General features: G+C 32.4%; 2 long non-coding RNA genes across 2 annotated transcripts in view; both read left to right on the top strand.

The window, feature by feature from the left end:
* LOC143083703 (uncharacterized) overlaps nucleotides 1-18,039 on the top strand; it is a 221,748-nt gene that overhangs the window by 185,423 nt on the left and 18,286 nt on the right. The window lies entirely within an intron of this gene.
* Nucleotides 9,779-13,497, top strand: LOC143083706 (uncharacterized). The gene is made up of 2 exons (XR_012980844.1): nucleotides 9,779-9,863; nucleotides 11,176-13,497. It is a non-coding gene; the product is annotated as an uncharacterized LOC143083706 (long non-coding RNA).

Genomic DNA, 18,039 nt, shown 5'->3' with positions numbered 1-18,039 from the left:
TCCTTTAACACAGGATTGAGCTTGTTAAATTTGATGAACTGAGCTACTGTTCTTGTGTTTTATTAAATTTAAGGTATGTACAAGAGTTATTGCAATCAACATTAATCGTTTTATACATTAAACGAAAGAATATTCTAACTTATTCATTTTGCTGGTTGATTTAGCACATTACAGACACAGAGGGGCGTCTACCCATAAAGTTGCCTGAACAAATTCATGAAACTGGAAATGAAACGGTGAAACACTTCCTAAAATAACAATCGAAATATGTGACAAAATGTTGTGAAGTAGACCCAAGGTTTTTGCATTGCTTTCCTTGTAAAATTGTATCAAACTGAGTTGCAATCCATAATATTTTTAAGGTTCATCAAAAGGAATTTAAAATATATATCCGTATTTACACTACAAATCTGCTCTGAGTATAGACAAACCAAAACATCTAGAAAAATGATTAGGCATGGCTGGACCTAGATATAGGAAACATATATGCAGTCTATTTTTCAAAACAAAACCTTACCTGGATTTTGATGTGCATTTTTTCCAGTGTGCAGAAGATAAAAAAAAATAAACAAACACTTGAGTTTAATTTTGTTATATTCTTCAGTAGCTTAATGACTGATAACTAAATCCATGTAAATTCTAATACTTTGATAATACAGAAAGACATGATTATAACAACAGCTTGGAATCCCCAAAATACAATTATATATTTAATCAGTTAAAATGTCACTCCATCTGGTAGGCGGTACTAAGATTAGATGCACATGTAAACAGGTAAAGCTAATCAAGTTAAGTAAATACAAATGATTGATATCATCACAAATTTGATGCGGCTCATTCTCTCACACGGTTTGCAGATATCTATTGTCCACCTATTGTCAATCGATACAAATAATATAACTTACAATATTGATTATAGGAGGGCAGCTTCTCGAACCTCTTTCCCAAATTAGTTTATTTTTGCACCTTCTGCAGGAATTAAAATAAATTAAAAGCAAAATCATAATCTGAATTTTTTAAATTTTGTGTATATAGGTACATACTCTAAAAGTTCTTAAGATGAACAGGTTTGTCTGTACCCAGAGTGAAATTTGCGGTGCAAATACAGGGTTAGGATGAACCTTAACGGTGACATGCCTTTGGGGTATCTAATATATGCCAAAGCAAATACGAAGTAAAAGAGCTTACAATACGTTTTTATGGTATGTATTTTGTTATCAACATGACATTTCGTCGTGTGAGTCTTAGAGTGTTAGATATCCATTTTGATAAAAATTGAGATAGCTATATATTTGACATTTGATATTTATGTGCAAGGGTCAATTTCCCTTAATTTACATCTATAATACGAGATTTTTACACTTTTGTCAGAACTACAATGTTCTATCTTCACACTCCCATTTAATTATAATAGCTTACTAGTATTCATCTAGTTGGACACCGGAAGTTCAGGGAATAGTTTCATAGTGGTGTGTGTTCATTTTTCTAGTTTTGTTACTGTAAAATATTTGTTACTTAAATTAGCAATGTATAACTATGCTGAAAGTGTTTCCATGGTTTGAACACAATCTTTGAGTTAATTGTTAGCAAAATAATCATTCCCGAAATGGGGTTATTATACAATTGACAAATCCATGATCTATCTCCAATAGATATATAGGGATCAATTTCTTGTCAACATTGTTTGTTGAAGAGTGTCCTATCTCCAAAAAAAAGGAGGTGCTTCATTCATTTAATGTTTTTGTCTATTCAAAAGACAATAGAGCAAAGAGTTACTCTTCATTTCCGACAAAAATCAATTCCTACAAATATTTCTGAACTCTGTCAAATATTTAACATGTATTATGATATCGCGTTTTTAAACTTCATGTTCAATTTCGCAACACTTGGGTCTAACAACATTACAACATTCACACGGCGATTTGATTTATTTGATTACAGTGCAAAATGGAAAAATAACAAGGGAAAATATAATGCGGCAGGACTTATATTTTAATCATAATTCATTATAAAGATCTTAGTGTTTTGTCCTCATTCTGAATTTTGATATATCTGATTAATTATAAAAATGTAAAAATTGTTTTACAGCTGATGGCTTCCTCTTTTGATCATTGTGGTATTTGTAGTTCAAGACACGTTTCTAAGCCATCCGTGGTTTGGTGCCCACACTGTGATGAAGGACTATGCCATGACTGTATAGAACACCATAGCCTGTCAAAGGCAACAAGAAACCACAAGACTGTTATTATTGACGAATACCATAAATTGCCATCATTTATTGCGAACATAAATCTTCACTGCGATGAACACAACGAGAAGTACCAATTGTTTTGCAAGGAGCACAATGAAGTTTTATGTAGAAAATGCGCTATTTCTGCGAAACATGTAGAATGTAAAAAATTGTTCCCCGTTGAAGATGTCATTAAAAATGCTAAAACATCTGTAACCTTTACCGAAATCGAGTCTTCATTCCAAGAAATCAAAGAAAATCTTAAAGTTATCCTTGAGGACAGACAAAAGAATATATCTTCGCTGTTTGGTTCGAAACAGAAAATAGAGTCCGAGATATCAGCGATTCGACGCCAGATAAATCAACACCTTGATGAAATACAACACCATTTCATTGTTGAATTAAACAAAGCTGTGGAAAAATCGACCTATCAAATACAAACTTTCATTGCATCTCTGAAGAATAAACAAAGAGAAACAGACGAGTGTATAGAAGATGTAGAAAGCATAAAAAATCATGCAACCGATATGCAAACATATATAGGAACAAGGCTTTTAGAAAATAAACTGAATCAAATAGAAAATGACATGCAGTCTTGGATAAATGGTGGTAGTTTGGCTCACACCGTAGTTTCGTACGAGATAGACTCTGTATTTAATAACATTAAAGACGAGATAACAAAGTTCGGAAAACCTGTTTTAGACGTGCAATCATGTAAACTGCCAATACGAAGGAGGAAAGAGAGCCAGGCTCAGTTGATAAAAGTAAAGGTGGAGCCTAAAACAATTGATCATATCACATTGACCTTAAAAACGAAAATAAAAACATCAGCGTCAAATGTGTCAGGTTGCTGTATTTTGCCTTGCGGTAGACTTGTGATTTCAAACTATGACATCGTTTTTGTTGTTATTAACACATGATGGGACACTTGAAAAAAAAATAACTAATATAATGCCCAAAATATTTGATGTTTCTTGTGTCGGTAAAGAAACTATTGCAGTAGCATCAGCTTCTGATAAAAACATTTCAATAGTTAGTCTTGAATCAGGGAAAACAATAAAAAGGATCCAAACAATCTTTCCCTGTCTAGGCTTGACTTACACAAATGGCAGTTTAATAGTTTCCCCAAATAATGGACAGTTGCAGGAAATCAGCTTAGTGGATAACAAGACAAATGCCATTGGTAGTTCTATTTCCTCAAATTATGTCGCCTCTCTGGGAAATAAACTGTTCTTTGGAAAAGGCGAAGAAACAGATAGCATCATCTGTCAAAATAGGAACGGTGAGATGCTGTGGACATTTACAAACAAAACGGCTTTACGAAAACACAGGTGTATCGCAGTAGATGAATTCGGAAATGTGTTCGTCGCTGGGAACAAATCAAATAGCGTCGTTGCAATATCTTCTGATGGCAAAAAACACAAAATACTCCTGTCAAAAACAGACTTGGTTGTAAAACCATGGGCAATCGACTACAACATCAAATTGAAATCTTTGCTTGTGGCAAACGAACGAAATGGTCAAGTACTTGTATACAATGTTAACTATGCTTAAAATTAACGCTACTGTTGAATTGTTTTTAACTAAATTATGGACAATGACAACTTATTTTATTAATCAACTGCATTTGATTTCATTTTTGGATTGAAAGGTTGTGTATTAGGAGGCAATTTGTACATAATGTATATGAAATACATGAAAAAACGTGTTCAAAATATATTCAACTACAAGTAAATAAACATATCATAGAAACCAGGATCAAAATTTTATACTTACGCCAGACGCGCGTTTCGTCTTAAAAAGACTCATCAGTGATGTTCGAATAAAAAAATGTTTAAAAGGCCAAATAGAGTACATAGTTGAAGAGCATTGAGGACCAAAAATTCCTAAAAGTTTGCCAAATACAGCTAAGGTAATCTATTCCTGAGGTAGAAAAGCCTTAGTTTTTCCAAAATTCAAAGTTTTGTTAATTTATAATTATGAACATATCAATGATAACTCAAGTCAACCAAAAAGTGCTGACTACTGGGCTGGTGATACCCTCGGGGAAATAAATCTCCACCAGCAGTGGCATCGACCCAGTGGTCTAAAAAAAAACTCATCAGTGACGCTCTAATCAAAAAATGTTTAAAAGGTCAAAATAAATGGTTTTGGTTTAAGTTTTTGGATTCTTTATCGTTTGCATTGATACCACATTTTATTTTCATATTTTGTAAAATGATGAGGTCCAATGTGTGCTTTCTTTTTTATTGTTTCTCATGTTCTACCCATTGTGAAGTTATATTCATGTCGGAATCAAATAAGTGTCTTGTACTCTATTACTTCTGATGTTTTATAATATAATAATTAGGTTTATAATTGATATTTTTTTTAAGCATTCCAAATATTCTACAGAAATAAACTTAGTTGTAAATTTAAGAATATCTTGGGAGTTTTATGAATACATGAACGTTCTCTGAAAACAACTGATATGTTTATTTTTACACCTTCTGCATGAAGGAAAAAAATGCCCATCAAAATCCAAAAACGATTTTATCTTTCTGATATGCAAAATATTTTTAACTTTTATATATCTAGTGGATGTCAGGCCTTGAAACTTTCCAAACTTCATAGGTTGGTCTATAAATAGAGTAGTTCTTTAGGTGAACATACGGCCATATTTGTCCATTTGTTATGATGAACCTTAAGGTTAATGAAGCCAACTGTATGCTTTAAATTACGAAAATTTCAAACCGCAATAGCATAAAAACAGCAAAGATACTGAATAATAGAGATGGGCCGTTTTGAACATATAGAAAAGGGAAACTTCGAGCAGAGCATCATTATTTAAAGTTTGATTGCATTTGAAAGTCAAACGGGATTTTGTGTCAAATAAACCAAGATTTTTAGGTCTATTTGAAACTAAATGTGCCATTTAACTATGTTGCTGTTATTTTTCATTTCATTGATTTTAAAAGTTTAAAATATCTAATCTATTTCTATATTTACGAGATTATAGGAATATGACATATTAATTACTTCCTTAGTTTTTGACAGTTTGTATGTTTGATTGCATCCCAAGGTATGTACAAAAGCTTAAAAAATGCTGTCATAACAAAAACGTTTATAGGTGGAATACGGCTTCCATTCCAAATTCTAATGCAACAACGTTTGTAACGTTCATTTGATTGGATAACGTCACTTTCTTACATGGCATCAATTGACAATTGATGCTATGGGACGTACGCTAACGCGTCGCCAGTAAACTTTATTTGCGACCATCAAATCCCCAATTGATGCCGTCGGAGCTTAAAATACAATACAGTTATCTCCTAAATATATAACTGGATGGGCTACATTGGTTGATTAAATCCTCTTTTACATCAGGGCGATGATCTAAATAAGACATATTGTTTTAGATTGTATTCCTATTTTATCGAATGTATCGTATTCTTACTTATTATATTTTGTTTCCGTCTCTAAAATAATGTCCAAAGAAGGACGATTTGTTAAGGCATATTGCCAATATTGCAAAGTTTGATTATGATGACATGTTTTTTGTTATATTGAAGTTAAACATGATTAATTTCTTTTTCTATATCGCAAAAAAATATTTCATAAATGTTGTCTCAATAAAGGTAAATTATAGACATCGATAACATTAACATTTTCAATTTTATTAATCAAAAGCAAAACACGTATATCAGATACAGTTATTATCATCAACAATAAATACCAATTTTAAAGGTTTGAATGTTAGAATATATATATTTGTTTGATAGACAAAATACTTCCCTAACGGTATTTCTAATATACATAATAAATGTTTCCGTATAGCAGACATTTAGATGCAGTTTTAGCGGGAGGATATACAATACATTTCATGAAATAATGTAGAATACTCGAACAATATTATGGCAGAGGAGTCGTCAGGGAGAAATAATTTACCAGGAAATAATTTCACGAACAGAATTATAGAAATGATAATTGGCAGTATTCCATTGTAAAATAGTGTCATGGATAGTATTTCACAGAGAAATTGTTGTAGCTTATAACCTTGGTTATCTGACCTGCGCATGTGTAATCAAAGACAAGGGGCTTTTTCATTTAGGTGATTTTAAGAAAATTACAAGGTACTAATAATATGGATAACACGAACAAATGATAGGAACACACTCCTAAAAGTAACAAGGGGGGGTTGTGCCTTCAGACACTAGTTTAACCACGCCCTCATGCTGCATGTCCATGTTACTTTAATTTAATAGTGGTCGTTTATTGCTATATATTATTTTTTTTGTTTTTCGTTTATTATTTTGTACATCAGTCAGGCCCTTAGTCTTTTTTTTTTTGAATTATTTTACACTTGTCATTTCATTTCATTTAGGACTGCCGTGGTTTTGATTTTGCACATTATAGAAGTACGTGTGGTGATCAATTGTTATAGTGCCTCCATTATCGAAATAGAGGGTAAATGTCACAAAAAAGCAATCAAACATATCGGCAAATAACTAAATCGACTAAAAAAGAAAATGATAAAGAAACAAATAATAATACACAAAACACAACATAGAAAACTAATAATTAGACAACACCATCCCCATAAACAAATTATGGACGATCCCCAGAAGAGTCAGCAGATCCTGATCCACATGTGGCACCCGCCGTGTTATTACAAAACCGTTTATAAATCAAAATCGGAAGATCACATTCGGGAAAAGAGGAACACAATTGTATCTCCGACATTTGGAACATATTCGCAACAATCTTCAATAACGGTCAACAAACTCGTGATGACGTCTATAAAATTTAGGAACGGACAATTTCATTTGGTCTTTTGTGGAGAGATGTCTCATTGGCAATCATACAATAACTTCTTAGCTTTATATTAAACTTACAAATTTTACACAACATATACTATTTTTACAGGCTATGGCTTCCTCGTTTAAAAGTTGTGGTATTTGTGATTTGCCACATATTTTGAAGCTTTCTGTTGTTTGGTGCTCTGATTGTAACGAAGGATTGTGCCAATAATGCAGAAAACATCATAGCTTATCTAAGGCCTCAAGAAACCACACTGTTTTTCCTATTGGTAAATATGAAACGTTGCCAGCTTTTATTGAAAACAAAACACGAAACTACGTAAAGTATGATGAGAAATATCTATTGTTTTGTAAAGAGCATAATGAATGTGCTTTAGAAAATGTGTTGATTTAGAAAAGCTCAGAAATTGCAAAGAAATATTCCCCCTTAAAGATGACGTTAAAAAAGTAAAAACATCTCTAGCTTTTACAGAAATCCTGTCCTCACTCCAGGAAATGAAGGGGACCGTTGCTCTTGTTCTGGAAGATAGACGAATGAATAATTATTCAATATCAGCTTCAATAGAGCGAATCGAATCCGAGATTTCCGTAACTCGACAGCAGTTAAATCACCATCTTGATAAATTACAAGACAATTTTGTTGCTGAACTGACCAAAGCTGTGTATAATTCAACTAATCAAATACAGAGCTTCATAATGGCCTTGACTAAAAAGCAAAGGGATATCGAGGAATGAATAGAAGATGTAGAAAGCATCAAGAAAATGCAACAGATAAGCAAACATTTTTAGTAAAAAAAAAATAATGGGATTGTTCCGGAACGGTTTCGCAAACACGCTTCGCAATCGACAAGAACTGGATGCAATCTGGACTCAATCGGCAGAAAAACAGCACTGAACAATTTCTCCAGATCATTCCCGTTCCACCGGACCCCGTGCAGAAAACACCGAACATTGTTAGGATTTTGATCTGATACATCAGAATCTATCACGACATAGTCACGCTTGTAATCCGACTAGACAAAATTGGCTGAGTATCCCCGAATGTTACGGAACGCACCTAACTGTCGGGGTGCTTCGCCGAACTATCCGGACCATTCCCGACCCGTAGAAATCTGTAACAAACTTAAACGACTGCGTTCAGACAATGATAGGACATTCCAAATAATTGAGGATAGTAATCCGACTTTTTCACTTTTCGTGTCTTCGCTGTGTGATCTCAAACGGGAGCAATAATCGGCAATGTGTGAACCCCGCATTTTAAACAAGTTTGTATCGAAATGCGCGGTTGATTAAAGTTGTTATTTCTTAACCTGTAATTAGTAAATGAAGTAGATATTTTATTATTTCGGCCGCTTGATCGTATAATGCCAAGGTCTGTATAAGGCATAATCAACGTTTTGGTTTGATTAAAACAGCCGTGCTTTATTTATATTGATAAGGGCTTACGGGTTTATTATACCCCGATGTCTGAATAAGACACTGCAACTTGTTTTGAGTAAATGCGATATGCTTTATTTCTCAGAGTGATTCTTCGTTACTTTATTTTGTCCTGTTTTATCTAAAGTCCCCCTCTAAATATAGAGTCTATTCCACCGCATGCTGTTTTATGTGTACATTGTTGACTTCGGTACTTCATATTGTTATTGCAATTTACATGTGTTGATATCTCAAGAGACCTTATTACATTTTAAAATATTACTTATCATTGTCTCGATCTCTTCAGCCATGGAGACTCAGGGCCCAGTGGTTCGAACCTTAATGCGGTTTACATTTTAAAGTCGGAAATATCAAGTAGATTTGTGTTTCGGAAATTAATTAAGATCAATTGCGCTTCATTAAATTTAATTGTCCGATTGCAGCTATTCAATTTACAGTTAACTTATATAGATATTGAACATCAAAGTCCGTAATCTGTATAATTATTGTCGAGTATATTGTAAATTTTTAACCACGATAAAAAGGTACAATGTAGAAAATACGTGTAGCTTTAGATGCTGAGTTAACATTACGGACTTAACCAAATAAAATAAAAAGATAATAAAAATAGGATATTTGATTCATAGCAAATATACTAAGGTCGCACCGTCTCCTCTTACAATATAATGGAATTTCTATAATTTAGTAAAGTTTTAACATTAGGATGCATTATATTCTTAATACCATTGTCATGTGGTTGTCCCGAATAGTATTCAAATATTTGTATAAATAATCATGTTAAATTGAAAACTTACCTTATGTTGAAAAAAATATTTCGATCACGAATGTTGTTTACGCGTCTGTTATTATCTTTACACATCATTTTTTAATTAAATATTCCGTTAGCAAGGTTTCTGACAAAATCAGTTACTATGATCATAGACATATCTTAGACAGTTACGATTATCTTTCAAGTTATTTGTTTACAAGTTACGACTATCTTTCTTTGGACTAACGATGATCTTTCGTAAATTTTCAATGGCTATTATTTCGGTAAAAAGGTCACATATGATATTAAGAACACACACATACAACAGTACTGGACATATCAACCTAGCGGCTGAGTAATTCTTTAAAACAATGCGTGTACACGGAGAAATTACAAAATGACGATTTTATCTTTTTTGGTCTCCGCCATGTTGGGATCACCGTAACTGCAGTTACGGTGGTCAGTTTAACACCAGTGGTCATTGATATATCGGTTAAACTGTTTGTCTTTAAGATATTTTATTGATTTTATTTTAAAGTTATCTTACCTGTTGCTATATCATGTGATTAGAGAAAAAATGACGTATTATTTACTTCCTTTTACAGGGGATCGAATTTGTTAAATGTTCTAATGTTTTATTGAATTCAAGGTATGTACTAGAGTTATTGTTACCAAAGTAAATCATTCTATATGTTCAGCAACAGAATATAGCACATAGATGACACAGTGGGGCGTGCACCCATAAAATTCACTGAACAAATTCATGAAAATAGACAAGTTAAAGTTAATTTTTCCTAAAAATAATATTCGAACTATGTAACAAAAAGTTAATCAGTCGACCCTAGGCATTTACTCTAAGATGGCATTTTGCTTCCCTATTAAAATTGTATCAAAATTGTTTCAAACTTAGTTTCAAGCAAATCTTTTGTCTTTATTATTCAATCTGAAATTTGAGTTTATATGAATAAAATAATCCGTTGTATACGCGGATGACACCACATTCCCTAACAAAACCAAATTGATGATCTGTAGTCAAAACGCTGTCGTCAACAATAGACATGGATCTATATAATTTGTCAAGTTCTCTTTTTGCTATATATAGATTACATAATCGTATAAATTTAACCTTCTGACATATTTCTTCCATCATCATTTAATTCAACATATAAATGATTAGTTTCAAACAACGAATAGAATTGTCCAAGTTGAAATAACTATATCAAGAATAATTCGAGTTTTAATTATTTTGAAATATCAAAATTATTCGGTTTTTTCATACTAGAAAGGATTATAGGTAAAATATATCTAAAACATAATAATTAAAAGGTGTATATGTTCAATGATTATTCGTGATCTTGTTATTTCTTCAGTGACCATTAGTAAAGTCCAACATTTTTTTTTATATTTTATAATGAATTATTGGGAAGCGTTCTTGGCCATCTAGCAGGGTTCATGTGGAAGTGACATCATTTACATAGTTTATAAATATGTATACTCTATTTTCTGTGAGTAAGATAAGTTTCTCTGTTTCTGTAAAGTATGAAGTCCAAACTACACGAGAATCGTCAGTGCCGTTGCTGACTATGCTATGTAGGATTTGCTGATTTACAGTTACATACTGTTGCCAACTTATATGTCTTTCGATGTTTGGTTGGGAGCGGTGGGGAGTTGTCTTATTGGCAATTATACCAAATCCTCTAATTTTCATATTAGGTTCATAACCGTATATGAGTCAAATTAAATACGAAGTAAAGAGCATACACTATATTATTATTGTATATATTTCGTTATCAGATGACATTTGATTTATTTGACTACAAAACAATATGGAAATATAATGATGGAAAAAATAATGTCGCAGTAATATATTTTAAAGATATAAGATGTAAATTAGTTTTTATATACAATCTAAATTTAAACATGTGTGATACTGTATGATAATATGAAGATTGTTTTTATAGGTTATGGCTTCCTCTTTTGATCATTGTGGTGTTTGTACTTCAAGACATGTATCTAAGCTCTCAGTGGTTTGGTGCCCAGACTGCGATGAAGGACTATGTCAAGACTGTACAAAACATCATAGCTTGTCAAAGGCATCAAGAAACCACACGACAGTTCCTATCGATGAATATCATAAGTTGCCATCCTTTATTGTAAACATTAAACTGCACTGCGATGAACACGATGAGAAGTACCAATTGTTTTGCAAGCAGCACGATGAAGTTTTATGTAGAAAATGCGCTATTTCTGAGAAACACGCAGAATGCAAAGCAATAATCCCCATTGAAAATGTGATTCAAAATGCTAAAACATCTGTAGCATTTACAGAAATCTCGTCGTCATTCCAAGAATTGAATGAAAACATGCGTCTAATTCTTGAGGACAAACAAAAGAATATATCGTCACTGTCAGATTCGAAAAATAAACTCAAATCCGAGATATCAGCGATTCGACATAAGATAAATCAACACCTTGATCAAATACAAGACCATTTCATTGTTGAACTAAACAAAGCTGTGGAAAATTCAACCCAACAAATACAGAGCTTTATTGCATCTGTGAAGAAAAATCAAAATGAAATTGATGAGTGCATAGACGATGTAAAAACCATAAAGAAATATGCAACAGACATGCAAACATTTTTAGGAATCAAACAATTAGAAAACAAATTGAATGAAACGGAAAACAAAATATTGCTCTGGACTGATAGTAATAGTTTGCGTCCAACCGTAGTGTCTTACCAATTAAACACTTTACTTCAAAATTTAAGTAACGAAATAACTACCTTTGGTAAACCTGTCGTACATGTCAAACCATGTGAACTATCATTACTCAGAAAAAAAGAGGGACAGGCACAGTTAACGGTACGTCTTGAACCTAAAACTTCAGTTGAGCATATAACGCTGAAATTCAAAACGAAGTTCAAAACTTCATCTAATGATGTGTCAGGCTGTTGTATTTTACCTTGCGGCAAACTTGTGGTGTCAAACTATCATCCTTCGTACTTGAAATTGTTTGCACCTGATGGGAAATTTGAAAAAAAAATTGAAAACATAATGCCTAAGATTTATGATGTTGCATGTGTCGACAATAAAACTGTTGCGGTCGTATCATCTGGCGAGGAGAATATAAAACTTGTAAATCTAAAATCGGGGAAAGCATTTAGAAGCATTCATACAGATTTACCTTCAAATGGTTTAACTTACATTAAAGGCAGTTTTATAATTTCTTCTAATAAAGGACATTTGCTGGCGGTCGGGCTAGAGGATACCAAGACAAAGATAATTGACCGTAATGTGGTATCTACATATGTAGCTTCATTCGAGAATAATATTTATTCTGAAGAGCAAGATACAAATACAGTAGCGTGTCAAAACAGAAACGGGGATTTACTATGGACTTTTAAAGACGAAACGGTTATTAAAGAAAACAGATGTATCACAGTAGATGAACATGGAAATCTTTTTGTCGCCGGAAGCAAATCAAAAAATGTTATTATAATATCCTCTGATGGCACAAATCACAAAATACTCTTGACAGAAACAGACTTGTGTGGTTCTCCGTGGGCAATTGACTACAATAGCGAATTGAAATCTTTGCTTGTAGCAAACGAAAAAGATGGTCAAGCATTTGTGTACACTGTTAACTACTCGTAAATATATGCTCAGCTGTTGCATTGTTTTAATCGAAACTATTTTGCTTAGAAACTTAATTAATTTATTGATAAATATGTCATACAAATGCAATTCATGACCTTTTCTTCAGTTTTTTTTAACACACAATGAACGTCGCAGCAGTTACACGAAGCGCTCCTTCATTCCATTGTCTATGGCTTCGTCGACCTTCAGAAATCAACAACTTTCTCGAACCTTCATGGAATTGTACGAAATTGGACAGTAGCTTTGTCATAATTAAAAGATTTTCCCGTATATTTTTCAACATTAGTCCGTATTTTTCTGATAATGATTATTACTGAGTTGACTTCTTGGGAAATTGATACAGAGATACATGTATGTATAAATCTGTACGTTTGCATAGATCAACAGACACTGACTTTTACGAGACTTGAGCAGATGATTTTACGTCATCACGAGACAGTATCAAAATTTAAATAATGAAAATATTTTAGTATTTTACTGATCAATACAATTTGTGTTTTGATGGCAGATGACACTTAGATGTAGACATCAACAACTTTACCAACCCTTTATAGAATTACTAAGATTCTAACAAAAGAATCATTTCGATACATAGATAACATCTAAATAAAAGTCATAATTATATGTCTTTATTTCAGTATTCATTATGTTTTATTGGTAAATGATCTTAACGTGTTTGATTTTTTTTAACAGTTTCTGAAACTTTCATTGAAAGATACGTAACTTGGTTAAAATCTTCTTCGAAATCAAGAAATAACATCTGGAGAAAAGGGTTTCCCACATCTTTCTAATAAATAGATTTGGCAGTCCTTTTAATTATTACACTTGAACACTACCACAAAAAAATCGCAGGCCAGACTCTAAATTCCGAGAAACTCTTTACGAGTTTGTGATAAAAAAAAAGGAAAGATATACAAATGTGATATTAAAAGCATACCGGTTTCTTAATTCTGAAAATATCCAAATGGTTTGTTAACTATCAATACACTAAATGACATAAAAAGTGAAAAAATTGAATGTCATCATACCACTTTCTAAACGAACAAAATTCATACCGTACATGTATAATACATCTGTTTTAAGCCCACAGTTTGACAAACGAAAAACATGACAAGTGAAATCAACGGTCTGATCTATACAACAATTAATTTCAAACAAAAATGACAAACATCAACCAACAGGCCCAGCTAATGAATTGGTTTGTGTTCCTGGCTTGGGACATTCAGATACAGAATGTGGTACGTTCTAGTTAGCTGGTGTTGAATGGATTCCCTCATTCACAGAGGTGCAAAATAAAGCGATGGAACGTAATAGCGCTATGATTATTGTTTCTCATATTCTATTAACGGCTATCAAATATATATATAATTATATGTCAATGTGTTTCTATTCACTATTGAAATTCATCCATGCAGGATTTTCAATCACAAGAGCGGTCACTAGTTAGTGTGCTGGCCTTGCTTGAGGGATGTACTGGATTTGTTCATCAAACAGGAGACTAAGAAAAATGTATCTAGTTTGCTGCTCCCATGTGTAATATAAGAATCATTAACCATGTTCCCGTCCTCTTTTCCTTGAAGTGGCATCACTGATTCACCCAACTGCGAAATACTTGCATGAGCAACAACCCGACGGTTGTCACATCAAAAACAGGATCTGCTTTCCGAAACACTTATGATCAATACCGGGGTTTTTTTTGGGGTTCGTTTTGCTCGATCTTTAGCTTTCAATTTTTTGTTTTATTGACTGTTATTTGTCTTTAATTTTGAAGTCTTTGTTTTTGTGTTGACATGACATTTTCGGAAAAGTTTCTCTTCGACTAAGGAGTTTGACTATCCCTGCTTTCTTCTATAGAGTTCCAGCTAGCTCATGTTTACAAGACGTAACGCCTAAATATGTATTAAGGCAGAAAGTCGGAGAGTTTTACTATCTTTATCATAACGACCTAGCACTTTTTTACTGAATACTATCACATATAATAGTATTGTCTTATAGAGAGTCTTAACTCCTATATTATGTTTTCCCAATTTAAAAAAAAATGAATATTGTGGTTATGGGTTTATACGTACGTGAGCAACATGACTGGTGCCTCGTGTGAATCAGTATCTTCTTCCCCTTTCGGAGGACTTGGGATTAGACCAATTATTTTGTGTATTTCATTTGGTGCCAAGAACTTATTTGCCTGTTGCCTGTTGTTTTTTTCAACCATGACTTTTTGAATTTGAATTTTTATTTGCTTTCTTATGTCTCTATTTTACGATAAATAAAAATCTTAATTATAAATCATTCTATTTAAATATGATTGAATTGATTTTTATTTGCTTTGAAAAAAAATCTTTAATATTATTTTTATTCATTTTTTTTTTTTGGATTACTTTACTGTGCGATATGAAGATTGAAAAGAACATAAAGTTATTACCTAAGAATGAAATGAATAATTTTTAACATCACTATTATAGTAAAATTGATAATGGAAATGGGGAATGTGTCCAAAAGACAACAAACCGACCAAAAAAGCAGGAAACAACCGAAGGCCACCAATGGGTTTCAATACAGCGAAAAGGTTATCTATTTCTGAGGTAGAAAAGCCTTGGTATTTCAAAAGTTGATTTTTTTGTTAACAGTGTTAACAGTTTTGTTAACAGTTAATTTATAATTATGACCATACCAATGATAATTCATGTCAACACAGTGTCAACAGAGAAAGCTTTACAACAATAAAAAAACGAAACAATAAAAGAGACAAAAAGGTATCTGGAGTGGAGAACCTTCCGTTAATGATGATACGATAAAATAATTTGCAATCTCAGTGAGCCATACAGGTAAATTATAATAGCCTCGGGTTGGTGTACATAATCAAATATAGATTTCTTTAACCTATCTAGCGGTTAGCCATTTGATTTTCCTAGTGATACCAGAAATAAGGCTTACGATCTACTTCAAATGACGAAGTGTTGAATTTTGTAAATTTTGAGACATTTACTAATTTTGTTCTCATGTTTGACTGCATTTAAGGTATGTAAAAAGAACCACTGAGTAAAGTATTAAATGGATTGTATGCAACATATCAAAATACATGAATCATGTGAATAGTTGAATAGTTGTTAAAACTCGACAGAACTATATCAACAAACGGGTGGTTTTCACCTAGAATGTACTTGATGCACGTGTGCAACTGAGAAGCGTGTAGGCCAGTCATCACATAGTTAATTTAGTAATACAATTGTTTTCTTTTATTATCTTTTTTTCTTTTTTAAGATTCTTTAGGGTCAGCCAGCTATTCACATCATTTGCCGTCCGTCGTCGTCGTCAATTAACAGAATCAGTACTGTAATATCTAGTTTTAAAAAGTACTCTCTATAAAAACGTTATGGCTCTTTACTGATTAAATTTACAACGTCAATCGCCTAATTATCTCGATAAGTATAATATAGTTTTTTAATTGCAAAACATAATCAGAAATATAAAATCTACAAACAAGTCTACAATGCCGAAATTGTTGATCACTTTCTATGAGAAATAAAATACTGCTATTATCGGTATCTATATGCAGAGACAAAATGACATAGATGTAAGCATTTAATTATCACCAGTGGCTTCCACGATTATTAAACCAATCAAATAAAGTAACCTTTAATAAGATCTCGACATGACGAAAGGAACAAAAATTCCAAAGAGAAGAAACACTGACCAAATTCATATTAACATTCATTATACATGTTATAGTCGATTTTAAACATGTGTATCATTACATGATGAATAGCCTTGTTTATCTGTATTTTTCACTTACTAACTCGATTTGCATGTGGTATGATGTTCCATAGAATGGCAATCAATATAAGAGTGAATTTCACAGCAGCCGTGAATACGAAAAAGACTAAAGGATTTAATTCTAGTCATAGTTGATATCCTACATTTAACATGTGTAACATCCGGCAAATAGATCAGGTGTTTTTTAAAGTTAAATATATCAAATATCAATGTGCGTATTAAGATGTTCGTTGTTGTTCTGTGGTTTGCATGTTGCGTAGACTATTATAATGTTTCTTTGTACGATTCTTTGTGATGAGTGTTCTTGCGTGTGTTTGTGATGAATTTCTGCCACGTAGTGTTGTCATTTAAGTTATAAAACCAGGTTCAATCCACCATTTGTTCTTTAAATGCACTTTTCCAATTCAGGAATATGGCAGTTGTTTATATCAAATAGTTCGTTTCTATGTATGTTAGCTTTTGTTTTTGTCGCACTTCAGTGGTCCTGTTGTTCTTTTGTTTTCCTCTTATAGTTGATGTGTTTCTCTCAGTTTTAGTTGGTAACACGGATTTGTTTTTTCTCAATCGATATATTACTTTTAATATACAACTGTTAATTTTCTTTATCGTAGCAAAGCAGCTGTTAACTACATCATTTTTGTGAGTATTTTTTAATATTTGGTTTTCGGATTATATCTTTTGATCATCCATTATGCATGATGTAAAGCTTGTGAAATGAATCATTGTTGATAGGATTCTGTGTCATAGTATATGTGAGCTATTAATATAAAGGAAGTGTGGTGTTGCATTGTATTCCTTGTCTTATGGTTTATATTTAGCCCTTGCTTGCTGTGAATACTGAATAAAATAAACAGTACATGTTTTATTGCACTAGATCCGTATTCTGACATTTAAAGTTTGATTTCGAAATATTTAATACAACACAAAACAAACGTAATACAAATACAAACGTTAAAGAGCTGGTCAATCTAACTGGACAAAAATAATACCAAAAATCGGATAAGCGTTCAGAGCTCTGCAAGAGAAAAATACATTCCTTTCTTTACAAGGAAATTTTCTAAAATATATATTGTGAATAGTGTCATTCGACACTGGGGTAAATGTGATCTCCGTAACTGCAGTTACGTATATCCAAAGATGGCGGACGATGTTTCTGGTCAATTTTTCTTTTGTCAATTTTGTAATCATAATGTATTATTCTTTAGTACTTCATGTCTTTTTAAACGTATTACTAAATTTATAACTGAAATACTATGTGTTTTGTTGTCATCATTCAATCGCTATACAGAGAAAACAGCCATCTAAAATATCGTGATGATATGGGTAACTGAAGAAAATAAATTGTCAATGATATACGTAACTGGAAATATTGATATCCGTAACTGATTTTATTAT

The sequence above is a fragment of the Mytilus galloprovincialis genome, chromosome 7 (genome assembly GCF_965363235.1).
Source record: "Mytilus galloprovincialis chromosome 7, xbMytGall1.hap1.1, whole genome shotgun sequence".
Taxonomy (NCBI): Eukaryota; Metazoa; Mollusca; class Bivalvia; order Mytilida; family Mytilidae; genus Mytilus; species Mytilus galloprovincialis.
The sequence above is the reverse complement of the archived record's forward strand: the minus strand, read 5'-3'. Positions and strand labels throughout refer to the sequence as shown.